General features: G+C 45.4%; 1 pseudogene; it reads left to right on the top strand.

Annotated features, from left to right (window-relative positions):
* The first annotated feature begins 3,620 nt into the window (after window positions 1-3,620).
* On the top strand, window positions 3,621-15,378 carry LOC140720773 (N-acetyllactosaminide beta-1,3-N-acetylglucosaminyltransferase 3 pseudogene; annotated as a pseudogene).
* The last annotated feature ends 2,665 nt before the right edge of the window (window positions 15,379-18,043 follow it).

Below are 18,043 nucleotides of genomic sequence, written 5' to 3'. Positions count from 1 at the left end.
ACCAGCTCCCATCAAGTTTCGCACCGGTATGAAGCAGCGACATTCATTCAGAGCACAGATGCCCCTCGAACTGTTGCAAATGCTGACAGCGACAGAGCACCCGCATTCTTAAATGTGTACCAACATCAACATTGATGTTGGGGAAGTCCAGAGCGAGTGGTCACAGTTCAAGGTTAAAGAGGAAGCCTTTTAGGACCGAGATGAGGAAAATCTTCTTCACACAGAGAGTGGAGAATCTGTGGAATTCTCTGCCTCAGGAAACAGTTGAGGCCGGTTCATTGGCTATATTTAAGGGGAAGTTAGATATGGCCCTTGTGGCTAATGTGATCAGGGGGATATGGAGAGAAAGCAGGTACAGGGTTCTGAGTTGGATGATCAGCCATGATCATACTGAATGGCGGTGCAGGCTCGAAGGGCCGAATGGCCTACTCCTCCACCTATTTTCTATGTTTCTATGTTTACCACAATGACAATTGGTTTCCAGATGCACTAAAGTAGTGAGGTTGTTGACGGCGAGGTAGTTAGTCAGATTTACATATTTCACAACCTGAATTGTACTTTCACCCCTTGGAAGTTTTCATGTCTGTAGTGTTTGTTTTACAACATTGAGTCACATCAAATTTCATCTGGATTTCTTTTGACACTGATTGCATAATAATTGACCCCCTTTAATATTACAAACCAAATCACTACTGGTGCAGCAAAGTTTTAGATGTCACGTAAACAGTTCAAAGGAGAACACCGTGTGCGGACAAGATGTACTGCAAATATACAACAAAATTGATTGTGCTACAAATACACATATGTCTGGATGGTCCAACTCATGGTGCGTCAGGATGCTGGCGAAAGCTACACCATGAACACAAAGGAGCACTCACGCAACTCCGCCAAACGGTATTGTAAAACACAAGTACAGAGATGCGTACAGAAAATTTCCAAATCACTGAATTTCCCCTTGGAGTACAGTAATCAATAAGAAATGGAAAGAAAATGGTACACTGTACATATGCAATTCTATGTTACATTAACATAAAGAGGGGGGAAGTGTAATGTGGATCGATTTCTTTCAGAGCATTGACTCCCGCTACTTATGGACTGATGGTACCTATGCGCATTGATCTGTTGTCTGCAAATTTGCACATGCGCATTGATCTGTTGCCTGCATGTTTGCACATGCGCATTAATCTGTTGTCCGCATATTTGCACATGCGCATTTCTCTCTCTCTCTCTCTCTCTCTCTCTCTCTCTCTCTCTCTCTCTCTCTCTCTCTCTCTCTCTCTCTCTCTCTCTCTCTCTCTCTCTCTCTCTCTCTCTCTCTCTCTCTCTCTCTCTCTCTCTCTCTCTCTCTCTCCCTCCCTCCCTCTCTCTCCCTCTCCAATTGAATACACCAGTTAAAGCTGTCACCCGCAAGTGTGTTTTTATTTTACTTTATTGATATATAATTGCACAGACACAAAATTCCCGTACCTTACCACTCAAGAGTTTGGAGCCGCACTGTCACATTTTTACTTCATATGGCAGGGATATCCTGGAACTCCTAACCGAAGCCAAGTGTACAATGGATGTGCAATTTGAGGCATTTCTACATTGATATGCTTGTCTGTCCTTCCGGGGACAGTTTAGCGTCTGGATTAGTTTCCGTGTCCATTTCCTCATTGACATGATGACTCGGTAAAGAGAGACGTTAAACATCAAAATGGAAACCGAAAGACAGTAAGCGTGTCACAAGAGCCTCCTGCACACATCGCGTTACCTCTAGGGGTCTCAGAGCCGTAGGCTGGTTCAGGCCGCACTAGGAACTATATAAAAACTTCCGATCGGTTGATTGCTACTGATCCCAGTCCGCTGCGTTGTACTTTCTCATATCATTGGACTCTGTGACACAATAAAACTTCCTGATCTGGAACGTTGCTGCTTCCAGGGAGCTTGCCTTTATTATCTGAGCAAATGATTTAACTTGTTGGGATATTATTGTGCAATTTTACAAGACACCGGTTAGGCTGAAACTACTTCATCCAATTATTGTTGCTGCATTTAAAAAAAAGATGCAGAAGGTGTAGAAGAGGCTTATCAGTATGCATAAGGGGCGAATGCTGGCGGGAGATTTGATAGAGGTTTACAAGTCTGAAGAAAGCCTAAGCAGAATAGCGAGATATTATACTATCTACCAAGACAGATAGTAATCATATATAAAGGTTTCAGGCCAAACTGAGTGTGTTTCCGTTTAGAGAGTCTAAGTTCAATGGAAATACGTAGGGTACTTTTACCACTCACGAAGTTTTGGGTGACTGGAATGCATTGCCTATGATGGTGGAGACCAAGGACAGCCTTGTGGGCCGAAGGGCCTGTATTTTGCTGTCGGTTTTGTGTGTTTCTATGTTTCTACAACCCTGGGGGGGGAGTGTTGGGGTGGAACGGTGACCTCTGTTACATGGGACGTATTGCCCCTTTGCACCTGCCTGGATAAATTGTCCGGCTCTGCGGGTTTGCGTGGGTTTCCCCTGGGTAGCGTCCTCCCCACCTCGGCTCCGGCCAGACTGAGTGTCTGTTCCTCTGGAAGAGAGGAGGCTTCTCCTCAGCGGCACGACATTCAATTGGTTAAATTGTGCACAGGAAGCATTCAGCCTGTGAGGAATGGAGGCGTAGCACTTTTTGTCGTGTGAGGCCACTTGTAATCCGTTCTGGTGTGTGTACTTGCCACATGCTCCTCGTGTCCCAGGTGTCATAAAGGTGTCTGTGCATTTTCTGTGCGGACTTCCGCATCTCCCCCCCCCCCCCCCCACCCCGTTGCACGCTATCCGCTCCCTTGCTTTCTGCGGGTTTGTGACGTGGGATCATGAATGGATCAGGACAGACAGATTTGAGGAGAACAGAACTAGCAGGAACAGAGAAACAAAACATGCCGACAATTTACCTGAGTAGAGGAGACAGGAACAAATAGAGTAGTTGTTGGAAATATCGAAGGGTTGCAGGAATTTGAAAATCACGGACGTCCCGATGATTCTAAAAAGAGACACTGGTCGGATTTAATCATTGCTTCCCGGGGATTACAGTCTCAGTGATACACTCCCACCGGCTCTCCACTCCGCCTGGGGGCACCGAAACAACCCCACACAAACAGCAACAACACCTCAGGCTGCTGTTCCCGATGGAACTCGGCGTTTAACATCATCATCCGCTCAGCACGAATCAACAAGCTTCAGACGGGCTCTGCTCCTCTCTCCGCAACCGGATCCGCAGTTCCCTCGGCGGGAGTTCACACTCAATGCAGATCAGTAAAAACTACTTCTTGCTCGCTGAGAGTTAACTCAGGCACACATGAAGGATGTGTGCTCACTCGACTGTTGTACAATCTGTCATGTTTGTATATCTAAACTTAGCTACAAGATCTGTGATATATTCGCATGTTCTGAAGAAAGTTTTATTGTTAGAATCTCAGCTGACGGCGGAAATTGCAAAATCTTGCGAAATTTCACGGACGTACATGTATGTGTAAGTCACGTGAGCCCCTTCCGCGCTCCCATTTTACCGCAGGTCTGCCTTGTTTCCGAGGTTCCGCCCCCAGCTCTGATGACATAAATTACAGTCCTGACTTTCCTTCAGTTCTGTGTTGAAGCGGGTCGGCGGTGGCGGCGGATTGTCTGTAGGATCCGGATTAGGAGACGACCATCACTCCCAGAGTCGGGAATCCGGGGAAGGGTTGACTGTCCAGGCGTGAAAACAAGTTCTCATCGGTGAGTACTGAGGCTGGTCCCGAGTGTGGACGTCTGATGTAAGGTAATGTACCCAGTTAACTTCCCCGATCTGGCGGCCTCTCTGCGCTTGCTGGACAGAACCTGCCGGGGTCGGTCTGTGTTGTGGGACCTTCACAACATACCGACTGAGATGAGCCGCCGCTCAGCCCCTCTTGCCCTGGTCCTAGGAGCGTGATGGGGTGGTGATACCGAGACTGCACTCATCCATTGAGGTTTATCCCGGGAACTTTACCTTCGTCACCCAGTCCCGCATCGGGTCCAAACTTCACCTGGATCGATAGCCGGTGTCTACAATTGTTTTACATCATTCCAGGGCACGGGAAGCGGCCCTTCCACCTGTTGTGTTCTTGCAGACAGAGAAGGTTAAACCGAGTAATCGCAGCCTCGGGACACTGCTCCATCTGCGTGATTAGATCCATCTTTCACCCGTTCAGACAAGGCAGTGAGATCCAGATCTCTCACGGCCTCTCGGTTTGAGTGGCGATCGTTGTGTTTTCCATTTTCTCTCCTTGAGCTATATATATATATATATATCTCTCTCCCTCTCTCCCTCTCTCCCTCTCTCCCTCTCTCCCTCTCTCCCTCTCTCCCTCTCTCTCTCTCTCTCTCTCCAATGTTTTTGTTTTTGTTTTTTTTTTTTTTTTATAAATCTTCGATCCGGCTGAGAAGAGAGAATAGCGAGGGTTTTGAGGATCTTTGATGCTGCCTGCTTTACTGATGCAATGGGAAGTGCAGTCACAGTCCAGGGAGGGGAGTCTGGTTTCTGTCATGTCCTCAGCTGTGCCCACATTTCCCTGCAGTTCCTTGCAGTCAAGGGTAGAGCGGTAGACTTATGAAGGCGTTATGTATCCGGATGGGATACTTTCTATGGCGCTTTGATAAGGTTTGGGGAGGGGCAATGTGCCTAAGCCAAAGTCATTGTTGTTTGATCTAGGCTTGTCATTTTAGAATCTTTTTCTAACGTTTTATTCAGTCCCCGTGTATTGCTGAATGACCACCAGTGACTGTCCTTGATCCCTCACCCACATGGTTCCATCTCCTCATTCACTCACATCTCGTGCAACCTCTCTCCAGCCCCAGTGTACCCACCTCAATGATGTACAGTATATCAGTAAAGTTTCCTGTAACATTTGACATCATTGTGAAGTATTATCCTGCACTGAGTTTTCCCAGGAATTGTTTATTTTTGTTAGTAGAACTACCAGAGGTTTAGTTGAATGCAACACCTGGTGAGGTAAGAGTTACAAGCTACGAGCCCAGGGTGTGGCAGGAAAGATTCCAGCATGTATAGAGCAGTAGTTGGTGATGGAATGTATACCTGCTTGTATACATTTTTTTTATAACAATTTACTTGATTGTATCTGCGGAAATTTTGTAAAATGAATGGGAACTTCGATGAGACATAAAGTATGCTGCGGAGTTTGACAGGGACGTGGACTAAATAGTTCCTGTTTTGTGAGGGTCTGAAACCAAGCACCGCCAGCTGAAGACAGCCGAGATGTTTTTCTCTCTCCCTCTCCGGGTCTAGTGTGCCATGGTAATCACCGTCCTCAATATTCAGCAGAAGGAGAGTCTTTCATTTAATATTGTAATCCTGCAGTGTAGTGATACACAAATGAGTGAGATGTTACAGGTGAGAGGCAGGATTGATGCGCCGAGATCAGTCTGATCTGGGTTGGTCACAGTGAATGCAAGATGCCAATGAAATTAAATATCCGCGGATAAAATCCAATGAATTGTTTTTTTTTAAAAAACTGTACTGTATATAAGCATGTCTCCCCTGTTTTATGTAACACCACAAGTCAAGATCACAACAGATTCCTCATAGAAAAACTCGCAGGGGCAGATATCTGTCTGGTAAACCTTCCTCTGGTTTCCCACCTACCCACTCACATCTGACAGAAGGGAAACAACACTGCAGACGGTGATCCACAACAGATCTCACCAACCGACTATATAATGGAAACATCAACTCCTTACACCGCCTCCCCCCACGACCACCCCCCGCCCGGCTGTAATCTCCAGTGTGGGTGTTTCCATTCTTTTGTCCACCAACCGAAATGCCGTTTAGGATGGACAGATAGTATCAATCCCGCCAGTGAAGGAATAAACAAAGCGAATCCTCAGTTCCCTCGGTCGGGGATCGGTAAAGCCCCGAGTATGGACAGATCGGTCTTCCTGTTACTGCAAGCAGTAGCCCGCGGACAGTTCCGAGGTGCGGGGAACTCGCAGCTCCCGAGTCTTTGCTGATGATTCGGAGCCGGGTTGAAAGTGCGGCTTTTCCTATAACACTGTCAACTGCCCCGGTTTCCCGCGGGAAATACACAGGAAGTCGATGCATTCAATTAGACGAAAGGAATTATTAATTCACTTAAAAGCGATTCGCTACAGTTCTAATGTCGATCAACGTTATCAATTCCATTCGTGTTCATAAAAGTGGCTGACTGCCTTTGTGATGTTTATATATCAGTATATACTGCTTCTGATCGTGTACCGCGGCTCCAGGTTCTGTTACCACCCTGTCCCAGTGAGGCTGTGTTACGGGTTCTGTAAGTAATGAACACACGCTGGTTAATGCTCAGTCAGCTCCTGGTGATAATCATTAACTAAACTCACAGCTTTATCAGTGGGTCACTCCGTGACCTGTTCCTTAGCACAGGGTACGTTCTGTCTCCAAACAAACATCACCATGGAGATGAAATGTGATCTCAGTGATTTTGAGAGTGGAATGTTTGTCGTTGCCAGACGGTGCAGTTTGAATATCTCAGGAACTGCTGAACTCCTGGGATTGTCAAGTTCAACAGTCTCAGTTTGCGGAGAATGATGCTGTGAAAAAAATCAGGTAGCGGCAATTCTGAGAGAAAAATCGCCTTGGTAATGAGAGAGCTCGGTGGTTAAAGGCGGACTGATTCAATCTGCCAGGAAGACAGTAACTCAAATAATCACGAACTACTGCACTGTGCAGAGAGGCATCACTGGACGCGAAACATGTCGAACATTGGACTGAATGAGCAACGGCAGTAGAAGACCATGGATATACAATCAGTGGCCGTATTATTAGGTACCGGAGGAGCATAACACAGTGCACATCGATATTTGTTATCAGCAATGAGATTTAACTCAAAGTTTAATTTTTAATATCACTGACACATACTTGTTGTCTTTGCTAAAATAGCACACTCACTCCTACAAAAAAATCAGACGGATCCGCAAAGCCACTCAATGTTAAAGACAGTATTGAAATGGTAGAAATGTCATAAGGGGACATGGAATGGACCCAAATGCAGGACGCAGGCACTGAAGTACTAGGGGCAGGACAGGGACAACTAAAGGATAGAACAAGTTGGGGTGACCGTGGCGTGAGGATCGTGGCATTCAAAGGTGATCCTGGGGTTCAGAGATAGCTCAGGCAAGGCAGGAGGATCCTGAGGGTTCATGGCAAGGCAGGATCTTGGGGTTCATGGCAAGGCAGGATCTTGGGGTTCATGGCAAGGCAGGATCTTGGGGTTCATGGCAAGGCAGAGTCCTCCGCCAGGTAACGGCAATCTGACCTGACCTACCCGACGGAGGCGAGGGGTAAGTAAGGGGCAGAGACCTTTGGACGGGCCGGATGACTCATTTGCACTGCCGCCTCCCAGGCGTGAACACAGAGGCCTGGGCAAGACGAGGTAAACTGGGCAGGTGCGGGGTACCACCCGTTTGGACCGAGGGGTAGGAAAGTGGCAGAGCCCTCCGCCAGGTAACGGCAATCTGGCCTGACCTACCCGACGGAGGCGAGGGGTAAGAAAGAAGCAAAGTCCTCCGACGGGCAACGGCAATCTGGCCTGGCTTACCCGACGGAGGCAAGGGATAGGAAGGGGACTAAGTCCAGGGTGACTCCGAGACTGACTCACAGAACTAGTTGATTACCGGTGGGTACTCCAAGCCGGGGCGAACTGGAACGAAGACCAGGCGATCGGCACCAGCAGGACAAATATGACGCACGGGTCAGCACAGGGAAAACAGGGCGACCAGCGCAACACAGGACGAGGAGGTCAAAACGGGATGGACAGTCGGACAGTCGGACAGCGTGAGCAAGGCAAACCGAACGGAACCGCGGGACGAGCACCTACCAGGGAAGCAGAACAAATCAGATTCAGATCAGGACGACCCCCAACTAGACACAGTCTCAGAGCCCCTTATATCCACCTACCAGCCGATGGGCAACAGGTGCGCCTCCTTGAGTCCAAACAAGCCAGAATGATCCACAGGTGTGACTAATTAGCTCAAGGGTGAAAGGAGGGACGGCTACAAGACCCGGAGTCAGGAGTCCGCGGACCAGATCAAGACCCGGAATAGGGGCTCCGGACCGGACCATAACAAGAAACACTAGAAAACCTGCCGTCACAAGTGGGCGTATTAACTCATCGTAACGTTGCCCACCCAGTACAGTCTCTGTGTTTACTCTGTGCTGAGCTCCTGATTCTGTTACCAGCGAATCCGAGCACCGGAGTTCCATGGGACCAAACAGTAAGTGAACACAATCAGAGTAATGTTCAGTTGACAACACACACATAAGCCTGCACGTCACACTCATCAGCACGTAACTCCACACCCTGCTCCACAGCGCAAGAACTAAACCACACAAAAACTCCTTCGAGCCAATGGTTCTGATGTGCTGTTCGATCCAGGCTTAATTTTGCACCTCAGTAGACGGTGACAAAGATTACATACAGTATCTCACGACAAATCGATCTGCTCCAGGGAGCAACCGCGACCCGCATCCTGGTTCAGATCGGGTGGTGTCATCGCATGAAATTATTCTTTACTTTGGGACCAATTTACTTCAGTGACAGCTGAGGGCAGAAATCGCTGTGGGCTTGTAGGAAAGACACAGTCAGGATGGGACTTCTGAACTCTGGTGAAAAGTTATGATTTTGAAATAATCTTTTCTTTTGAACACAGGACATTCCCTTTCGCCAGATTTAACTGTGCCCCGGCAACCTGGAACAGCACTGATCTCACAGACAACTTCATACTGCAATCTTAAATATTTGTCCACAATTGGACCATTACACTGAAGGGCAACAACTATGTGGAGATTGCAAACTGGAGATAACCACGTCCAAAAGAATACAACATATTTCACCATCTGATTAGTGCTCACTTACTGGAAATAAATAACCTTATCAATCAGATGACTTTCCTGACTAAAAGGTCTATTTACGTTACTCCCGTCGGTGTGTTTCCCCGCTATCACCGTTACTTTACAAATACCTGAGCTGTTTAAAGAAGAAGAAGTACTGGCACTATTAAGGAATATAAAAGTGGATAAGTCTCCGGGACCTGACAGGATATCTGCTAGGACCTTGAGGGAAGTTAGCGTAGAAATAGCAGGGGCTCTGACAGAAATATTTCAAATGTCATTAGAAAAGGGGGTTGTGCCGGAGGATTGGCGTATTGCTCATGTGGTTTCATTGTTTAAAAAGAGTTCTAAGGGTAAACCGAGCAATTATAGGCCAGTCAGTTTGACGTCAGTGGTGGGTAAATTAATGGAAAGTATTCTTAGAGATGGTATATATAATTATCTAGATAGAACAGTTAACATGGATTTGTGCGAAGACGGTCATGTTTGACAGATCTTATTGAATTTTTGAAGAGATTACCAGGAAAGTTGACGAAGGTAAAGCAGTGGATGTTGTCTATATGGAGTTCAGTAAGGCCTTTGCCAAGGTTCCACACGGTTGGTTAGTTAGGAAGGTTCAACCGTTAGGTATTAATATTGAAGTAGTAAAATTGATTCGACAGTGGCTGGATGGGAGATGCCAGAGAGTAGTGGTGGATAACTGTTTGTCACGTTGGAAGCCGGTGACTAGTGGTGCGCCTCAGGGATCTGTACTGGGACCAGTGTTGTTTGTCATATACATTAATGATCTGGATGATGGGGTGGTAAATTGGAATAATAAGTATGCTGATGATACTAAGATAGGTGTCGTTGTGGATAATGAAGCAGGTTTTCAAAGCTTACAGAGAGATTTAGGCCATTTAGAAGAGTAGACTGAAAGATGGCAGATGGAGTTTAATGCTGATAAGTGTCAGGGGCTACATTTTGGTAGAACTATTCAAAATAGGACAATCATGTTAAATGGTAGGGCATTGAGGAATGCAGTAGAACAGAGTGATCTGGGAATAATGGTACATAGTTCCCTGAAGGTGGAATCGCGTGGATAGGGTGGTGAAGAAAGCTTTTGGTATGCTGGCTTTTATAAATAAGAGCATTGAGTATACGACTTGGGGTGTAATGTTAAAATTGTACAAAGCATTGCTGAGGCCAAATTTGGAGTATTGCGTACAGTTCTGGTCGCCGAATTATAGGAAAGAGGTCAGTATGTGCGGTTGGGAGACTGTAGGTCTGACACGGTGGTCAGCAGCACAGGGGCGCCGCAGGGAACCGTACTCTCTCCGGTCCTGTTCACCCTGTACACATCAGACTTCCAATATAACTCGGAGTCCTGCCATGTGCAGAAGTTCGCTGATGACACGGCCATAGTGGGGTGTGTCAGGAATGGACAGGAGGAGGAGTATAGGAAACTGATACAGGACTTTGTGATATGGTGCAACTCAAACTACCTGCGTCTCAATATCACCAAGACCAAGGAGATGGTGGTGGACTTTAGGAGATCTAGGCCTCATATGGAGCCAGTGATCATTAATGGAGAATGTGTGGAGCAGGTTAAGACCTACAAGTATCTGGGAGTACAGTTAGACGAGAAGCTAGACTGGACTGCCAACACAGATGCCTTGTGCAGGAAGGCACACAGTCGACTGTACTTCCTTAGAAGGTTGGCGTCATTCAATGTCTGTAGTGAGATGCTGAAGATGTTCTATAGGTCAGTTGTGGAGAGCGCCCTCTTCTTTGTGGTGGCGTGTTGGGGAGGAAGCATTAAGAAGAGGGACGCCTCACGTCTTAATAAGCTGGTAAGGAAGGCGGGCTCTGTCGTGGGCAAAATACTGGAGAGTTTAACATCGGTAGCTGAGCGAAGGGCGCTGAGTAGGCTACGGTCAATTATGGAAAACTCTGAACATCCTCTACATAGCACCATCCAGAGACAGAGAAGCAGTTTCAGCGACAGGTTACTATCGATGCAATGCTCCTCAGACAGGATGAAGAGGTCAATACTCCCCAATGCCATTAGGCTTGTCAATTCAACCGCCAGGACTTAAGAACTTTTTAAAAGCTATTATTAATGCTTTTTGAGATAGTGATTTAGATGCATATCATATTTTTTTTACTGAGTTAAGTATTGTATGTAATTAGTTTTGCTACAACAAGTGTATGGGACATTGGAAAAAAGGTTGAATTTCCCCATGGGGATGAATAAAGTATCTATCTATCTATCCATCTATCTATCTATCTATCTATCTATCTATCTATCTATCTATCTATCTATCTATCTATCTATCTATCTATCTATATATCTATCTATCTATCTATCTATCTGTCTATCTATCTATCTATCTATCTATCTATCTAACAAAATAGAGAGAGTACAGAGAAGATTTACTAGAATGTTACCTGGGTTTCAGCACCTAAGTAACAGAGAAAGGTTGAACAAGTTAGATCTTTATTCTTTGGAGCGTAGAAGGTTGAGGGGGGACTTGATAGAGGTATTTAAAATTATGAGGGGGATAGATAGAGTTGACGGGGATAGGCTTTTTTCCATTGAGAGTAGGGGAGATTCAAACAACAGGACATGAGTTGAGAGACAGAGAGTAAAAGTTTAGGGGTAACACGAAGGGGAACTTCTTTACTCGGAGAGTAGTAGCTGTGTGGAACAAGGTTCCAGTAGAAGTGGTAGAGGTAGGTTCGATATTGTTATTTTTAAAAAATTGGATAGGTATATGGAGAGGAAAGGAATGGAGGGTTCTGGGCTGAGAGCAGGTCGGTGGGACTACGTGAGAGTAAGCATTCGACACGGACTAGAAGGGCTGAGATGGCCTGTTTCCGTGCTGTAATTGTTATATGGTTATTTGTGAGGTGATGGACATTCAAATGAAGTAGAACTTGTACAATGAATGGCAAGGCGCTGACAAGTCAGTTCACTGAAAGGCAGGATGGTGAAAAAACTCGTTTAGCATGCTAGCCTTCATCAGTTATGGTGTACAGTTCAGGAGCGGCGAATTATTTGCAGTTACATAATTTGTTGTTGAGACCACTTTTGGAATATTATCTACAATTTTGGTTACCCTGTTATAGGAAAGACACTGCCAAGTTGGAGAGGGTGCAGAAGAGATTTAGGAGGATGTTTCTTTGGACTACAGGGCATGGATTACACAGAGGTTAGCCATGCTGGACCTTTATTCCTTGGAGAATGAGAGGTGACCTCAGAAGTCTAAAATCATAAGGGGTATTGATAAGGTGGATTGTCATTATTGGAGAGTTGGAGAGTCCAAAATGAGAGGTCACAGATAGAAGAGAGGAGGGAAAAAATTGAAAAGAGATCAATGGGTTAACTTCAGTACACAGAGGATTGTGAATACCTGGAAGAAGCTACCAGAGGAAGTGGTTGAAGTGGGTTCCACTGCCACATTTAACAGGCATTTGGACGGGTACATGGAAGGGAGAGGCTTGGAGAGTTATGGGCCAAACTAGACAACTGGGACTAGCAGGGAGGATGCTGTGGTTGGTATGGACCAGTTGAGCCGAAGGGCTTGTTTAGATCGCATTACTCTAGGATTCCATAATTCTAAAGTGACACAAGTCGCATCCCTGTGCAAATAGTTTTACTTGTACACATCGTTCTGCTATCAGTCACTGGTGTCTTTCCACGGCTCCTGGCATCCAAGGTTTTACTCATACACATTGTGGATCATGCTATCTATCTGCCTTGTTCTGCTATCAGTTACTTGTGCTTTCTCTGGGCTCCTGGATTACAAGGTTCACTGCTCTTCATGAAGCGTAAATTCCTGCCATAGGTGATGCTGGTGCCGTTTTCCTTCAATAGATATGGGCCTGCGATGGCTTCGCTGTCTTGTCACAATTGCTTACTACTGAATGTCTGGGTGGAATCAGCCTTGCCATTGGGACTAGTTATGCCTTAGTTGTAGCCTTTCATAAAGTGGTTTGACCAATGGATGGCAGGGTGGGTGGGCCACTGCTAATTTAACTTTGAATACACTTCTCTGGTTAAAATAGAAGCAAAAAGCCAAGGTCCTTGAGTATACTTCTCTTTGTTTCTCCTATTGTAGGCATACATAGACCAGGTTGAAATGCCCTGAAAATCAGATGCTTTCAGTAGCTGTACTAACACGTTACCTTCCCTGCACTGCCATATATTCAGTTACTAATCAATGGTCAATAATAGATCATCTTCCATAGTATCAATAACCTGTGAACTTAAACTGAATGTTGACCGAGATGGGGCCTTCCTCTTTAGAGCAAAGGGGGAGGAGATGTGATTTGATAGAGGCGTATAAGTTGATAAGATGCATAGATAGAGTGGACAGCCAGCAACATTTTCCCAGAGCAGAAATGACTAATAAGATGGGGCATAATGTTAAGGTGATTAGAGAAAAGTTTAGGGGATTGTCAGAAGTAGTAATTTTTAAAAGAAAATGGTGGGTGTATGGAATGCACAGCCTGGGTGGTGATAAGGGTCGATGCATTACTGAGATTTAAGAGGCTTCCAGATAGACACATGGATGAAATAAAAAAATGGAGAGCTATTTGAGAGAGTAGGGGTACATTGATCTTGGAGCAGATTAAAAGGTTGGTGCAACATCATGGGCCAAAATGCCTGCATTGTGCTATATTGCTCTATGTCTGGCCCAGCTCAGTTTAAGCCCCGAGAGGAGTGATGAAAGCTGTGAAGCGAGGTGGAATAAAGCCTTTGGAATAATATATCTTTAATGCACCGAAAGAAACTATACGATTTTCAGTTTAATGACAGATGGTATCCTATAGGTAGATTTGTTTTTCTGCTGGGATGGAATGCTTCAGGTCAATTAAACTTTCTGTAGGGCCTTGCCTATTCCTTACCTCACCACCATTTTGAGGTTAATATTACAAAGCATTAGTGAACCTCATTACAGTTTAAACTTCTCATTCTTCTCAAGCATCATGTAAATGTAAAGTTTTCTTTGAATTAATCCATATTTTTTCTCTATTTCAGGTGAAAGATGAGAAGACATCAGCAATTCTATGTGAAAGTAGTGCTGGGTGTTTTGATTACTCTGGGATTGTTCTTCATGTTCTGGAATAATGACAAACGTCGAGAGACTGATGATGTTGCAGAAACTGTTCATCGCAAAGATCTGCCCAAGGTTGTTACTGCTGATGCAACTAAATCAGTGCTCAAGTCAAAGTGCCACGCGAACAGGACATTATTGCACCTGTCCTCATTTCATCAAGAGAAAGAGCACATAAAAAACTTCTTGATGTATAAACACTGTCGAGAATTTGACATGATTCAAAATGTCCCAGACAAATGTGGTGGTCGAGAAGGATCTCAGAATGTCTTCCTGCTCCTGGTGATCAAATCTCACCCTTTCCACCAGGATCGGCGGGAAATGGTAAGGAAGACCTGGGGCAGAGAACGCGAATTCAATGGGGTCCTAATTAAGAGAGTCTTTATCTCTGGTGTCTCTCCTGACCAAAAAGAAAGTAGGAAATTGAATCAGCTGTTAGCCATGGAAAACAGAGAACACAGAGATGTCCTACAATGGGATTTCTTGGATACCTTTTTCAACCTCACCCTCAAACAATACAAGTTGCTGCAGTGGGTCAGTGAATTTTGCCCCAGTGCTAAGTTCATCTTCAATGGAGATGATGATGTTTTTGCCAACACCGATAACATGGTTGATTACTTGCTAGGCATGAAGGTTCACCAACACCTGTTTGTGGGCCATCTCATTTATGGGGATGGGCCCATTCGCCAGACGTGGAGCAAGTATTATGTGCCAGAAATAGTGACCACCATCAAGTCGTACCCACCATACGTTAGTGGAGCGGGCATACTTATGTCTGTGTATACAGCTCACATCATTTACCACATAGCCCAAGACCTTGAACTATTCCCCATTGATGATGTATTTTTGGGGATGTGTCTGGCCAAGGCTGGACTAGCCCCACGCTCCCATAGCGGATTCAGGACAGCTGGACTCAGGGTTCCTTCAACCCAAGATGACTCTTTCAATCCTTGCTATTACCGTGAGTTGCTGCTAGTGCACCGTTTTCGGCCTTTCGAAATGCTATTGATGTGGGGTGCGGTGCATAATGCTAATCTGAAGTGTGCTCGTGCTCCCCAGAAGTCTGCACCCACGAAAAGGACCACATGAGTCATGAGAGAATGTAGCAACTGTTGGAATGTAATGCAGTTTGTAAACATGTGTTAATCAGTTGTTTATGAAATGTAAGAAGGTTAATTCCTAAATTATATTGGAGGATACATTAATTCATAGGGTTGGTGCCTTCCTACATTCCACAAATGTTTGAAAAGCTGTCAGGTGTCATCACTCAGCCTAATTCTTACTGCACCCATAATGACATTACAATATTGACAGGAGCATCACAATTTAAGTCAATTGTAAAGTTATTCCAAGTGAGCAGTCCTTGTTGCATTGCGTGCAGATGGGTTCAGCATGTTCACTTGGGGCATTTGTATAATAAGCCACCAATAAAATTTTTAGTAACAGTTATATCTGTGTATTTTTTCTTGCCGTTTCTTACATGTCCCTTGCAAAATATGAAAGAGACAAATGTGTTTCTTGAACTGGAACTGTGAGGACAACAAAGAATCTAGATCTAAAATTGTCTCAGGGTTGGAGGAATAGAGAAACTTATGGTCATCACTTCTGTACTCAAATGTCAGCCTGCATTGTGTCTGTGTAACTACATATCAAATAGAAACACACACGCAGGAGATGGCTTTAACTGGAGTATTCACATTGCAGAGAGGGAAAGAGATCAATGAACATGCGGGGACAACAGATCAGTATGCATACATAGACGGCAGTCCATACGTAGTGCGAAGGGGAGTGGCATCAGATTTGGCAGGTGTCTTGTCTAAGACAATGTACTCGGTTGCCAGTGTCATGTTGCTGTCATTGACAGGGTCATCACTGAGAGGTAAGTCCGGTAGCTTTGACTAGTGGCCAACCTGGACATCGGAGATCTGGAGAGGAGGGAACTTCAATAAGGCTCATTGTCCGAGGGGCAGCTCACGGCAGTGCAATAGAGCAATCGGTGACCAATCAACTAGTGGCCAATCGGCATTTGGGATTGATTAGTAAGAGTAAATTAATGGAAGGTTGGACAAACCCAGTGGCCGTCTTCTGAGTAGAAACATAGAAAACCTACAGCACAATATGGGCCCCTCGGCCCACAGAGCTGTGCCGAACATGTCCCTACCTTAGACCTACCTAGGCTTTACCCATAGCCCTCTTTTACTAAGCTCCATGTAACCATCCAGGAGTCTCTTTAAAGACCGTATCGTTTCCGCCTCCACCACCGCCGCCGGCAGCCCATTCCACGCACTCGCCTCTCTCTGTGTAAAAAAAAACCCTGACATCTCCTCTGTACTTAATTCCAAGCACCTTAAACTATGCCCTCTCATGCCAGCCATTTCAGCCCTGGGGAAAGCCTCTGACTGTCCACACGATTAATGCCTCTCATTATCTTGTACACCTCTATCAGGCGACCTCTCATCCTCCATCACTCCAAGGAGAAGAAGGCCGAGTTCCCTCAACCTATTCTCATAAGGCATGCTCCCCAATTCAGACAACATCCTTGTAAATCTCCTCTGCACCCGTTCTATGGTTTCCATGTCCTTTCTGTAGTGAGGCAATTATAACTGAGCACAGTACTCCAAGTGGGATCCGACCAGGGTCTTATATAGCTGCAACATTGCCTCTCAGCTCTTAAACTCAATCCCACAATTGGAGAAGGCCAATGCACTATATGCCATCTTAACCACAGAGTCAACCTGTGTAGCAGCTTTGTGTGTTCTGTGGACTCGGACCCCAAGATCCCTCTGACCCTCCGCACTGCCAAAAGTTTTGTCTTTAATGCCATAATCTGCCATTATAGTGTAGGGACTGCGGTCTGCAGTCAGGTACTCAGGATCACTCAGCATAATGTTGCACGAACATTATTAGCAAAACACTCCGACACAAGACGGGTTTCATTTTGTTACATGCCAGTTTGGTACTACAAGTAAACTGCATTTCCACATTGGTGGAGAAGTGTGCTGACACCCCTCGCTATCTGTAAAAACTGTGACGAGATGCTAAGGTGTATTCAATATGGACTGTGCCTTTAAAAAGAGAGAGAGTTGGTGTACAGCGATTCAGAGAGAGAGAGAGAGAGAGGGCACCGAGCAGCTCGTGAGTCGCCATGGTTACGGAAGGGCGGGGCTATATAATGGACAGCTGGCGCTCAGCATGTTTGGGATATAGACAAGGTCAGCTGGCTTTTCAGACAGACACACAGACACACGGAAGACACAAACAGAAATACAGAAGAAATAGACACTGGATGAACTTTCAGTGCCCACGAAAGGGTGGGTTTTGATCGCAGTGTGGGAAAGGGGTGACCAGTGGAATGTTATCGGTGTGTTTAACCTTTGATAGCTTTACTGCGTGAAGGCGGTACTCCTTTGTGTGATCACAAAACTTTAACAGGACTTCGGAAGGCAACGGAAAGATCGACGACATCAGCTTACTTGGAAAACAAATCACCCCTCTCTCTCTCTCCTCATTTCTACTCAACTTAATATCACGAACTGAACTGACGCCATTCCTATACCATCGTAAGACTGTATCATTTACCACCTAAGCTGAAGAAGTTTGGGGTTTTATATTTACACACTTACATTTGCATAAACTCTGCTAACCTGTTTGATTTATTTGGTTTTATATTACGAGATTACGTGGATACTGATCAGTAGTGTTTTGTTTGTAACAATACCAGACTCCAGGTGTGTTCCATTTATGCTGATTCTTTTAACCCGTTAGGGGGTACGTAACAAAACCGTTCCAACCCCTACATCACACCGCATTTTTGTAAACGCCTTCCACCCCTACAGCATAAGGCATCTCTGCAAAACCTCCATCATCCATCTCTGTGCATACAGACGACAGCAGACCCGAGAAAGATACCGTCGTGTCAGATTGCATGGCTCATAAAACACTGTTGGCCAGATGAAACTACAGTCTGATCAAGGACTGGGGAAGCAGACAAACCAGTTCTCTCTGTTTCCCCCCATTTTGTGGACTACGAACTGATTCTTGCATTGGAATAATTTAATCAG

Source organism: Hemitrygon akajei, unplaced genomic scaffold, assembly GCF_048418815.1.
Source record: "Hemitrygon akajei unplaced genomic scaffold, sHemAka1.3 Scf000047, whole genome shotgun sequence".
NCBI lineage: Eukaryota > Metazoa > Chordata > Chondrichthyes > Myliobatiformes > Dasyatidae > Hemitrygon > Hemitrygon akajei.
This window is presented reverse-complemented; position numbering and strand designations above follow the sequence as displayed.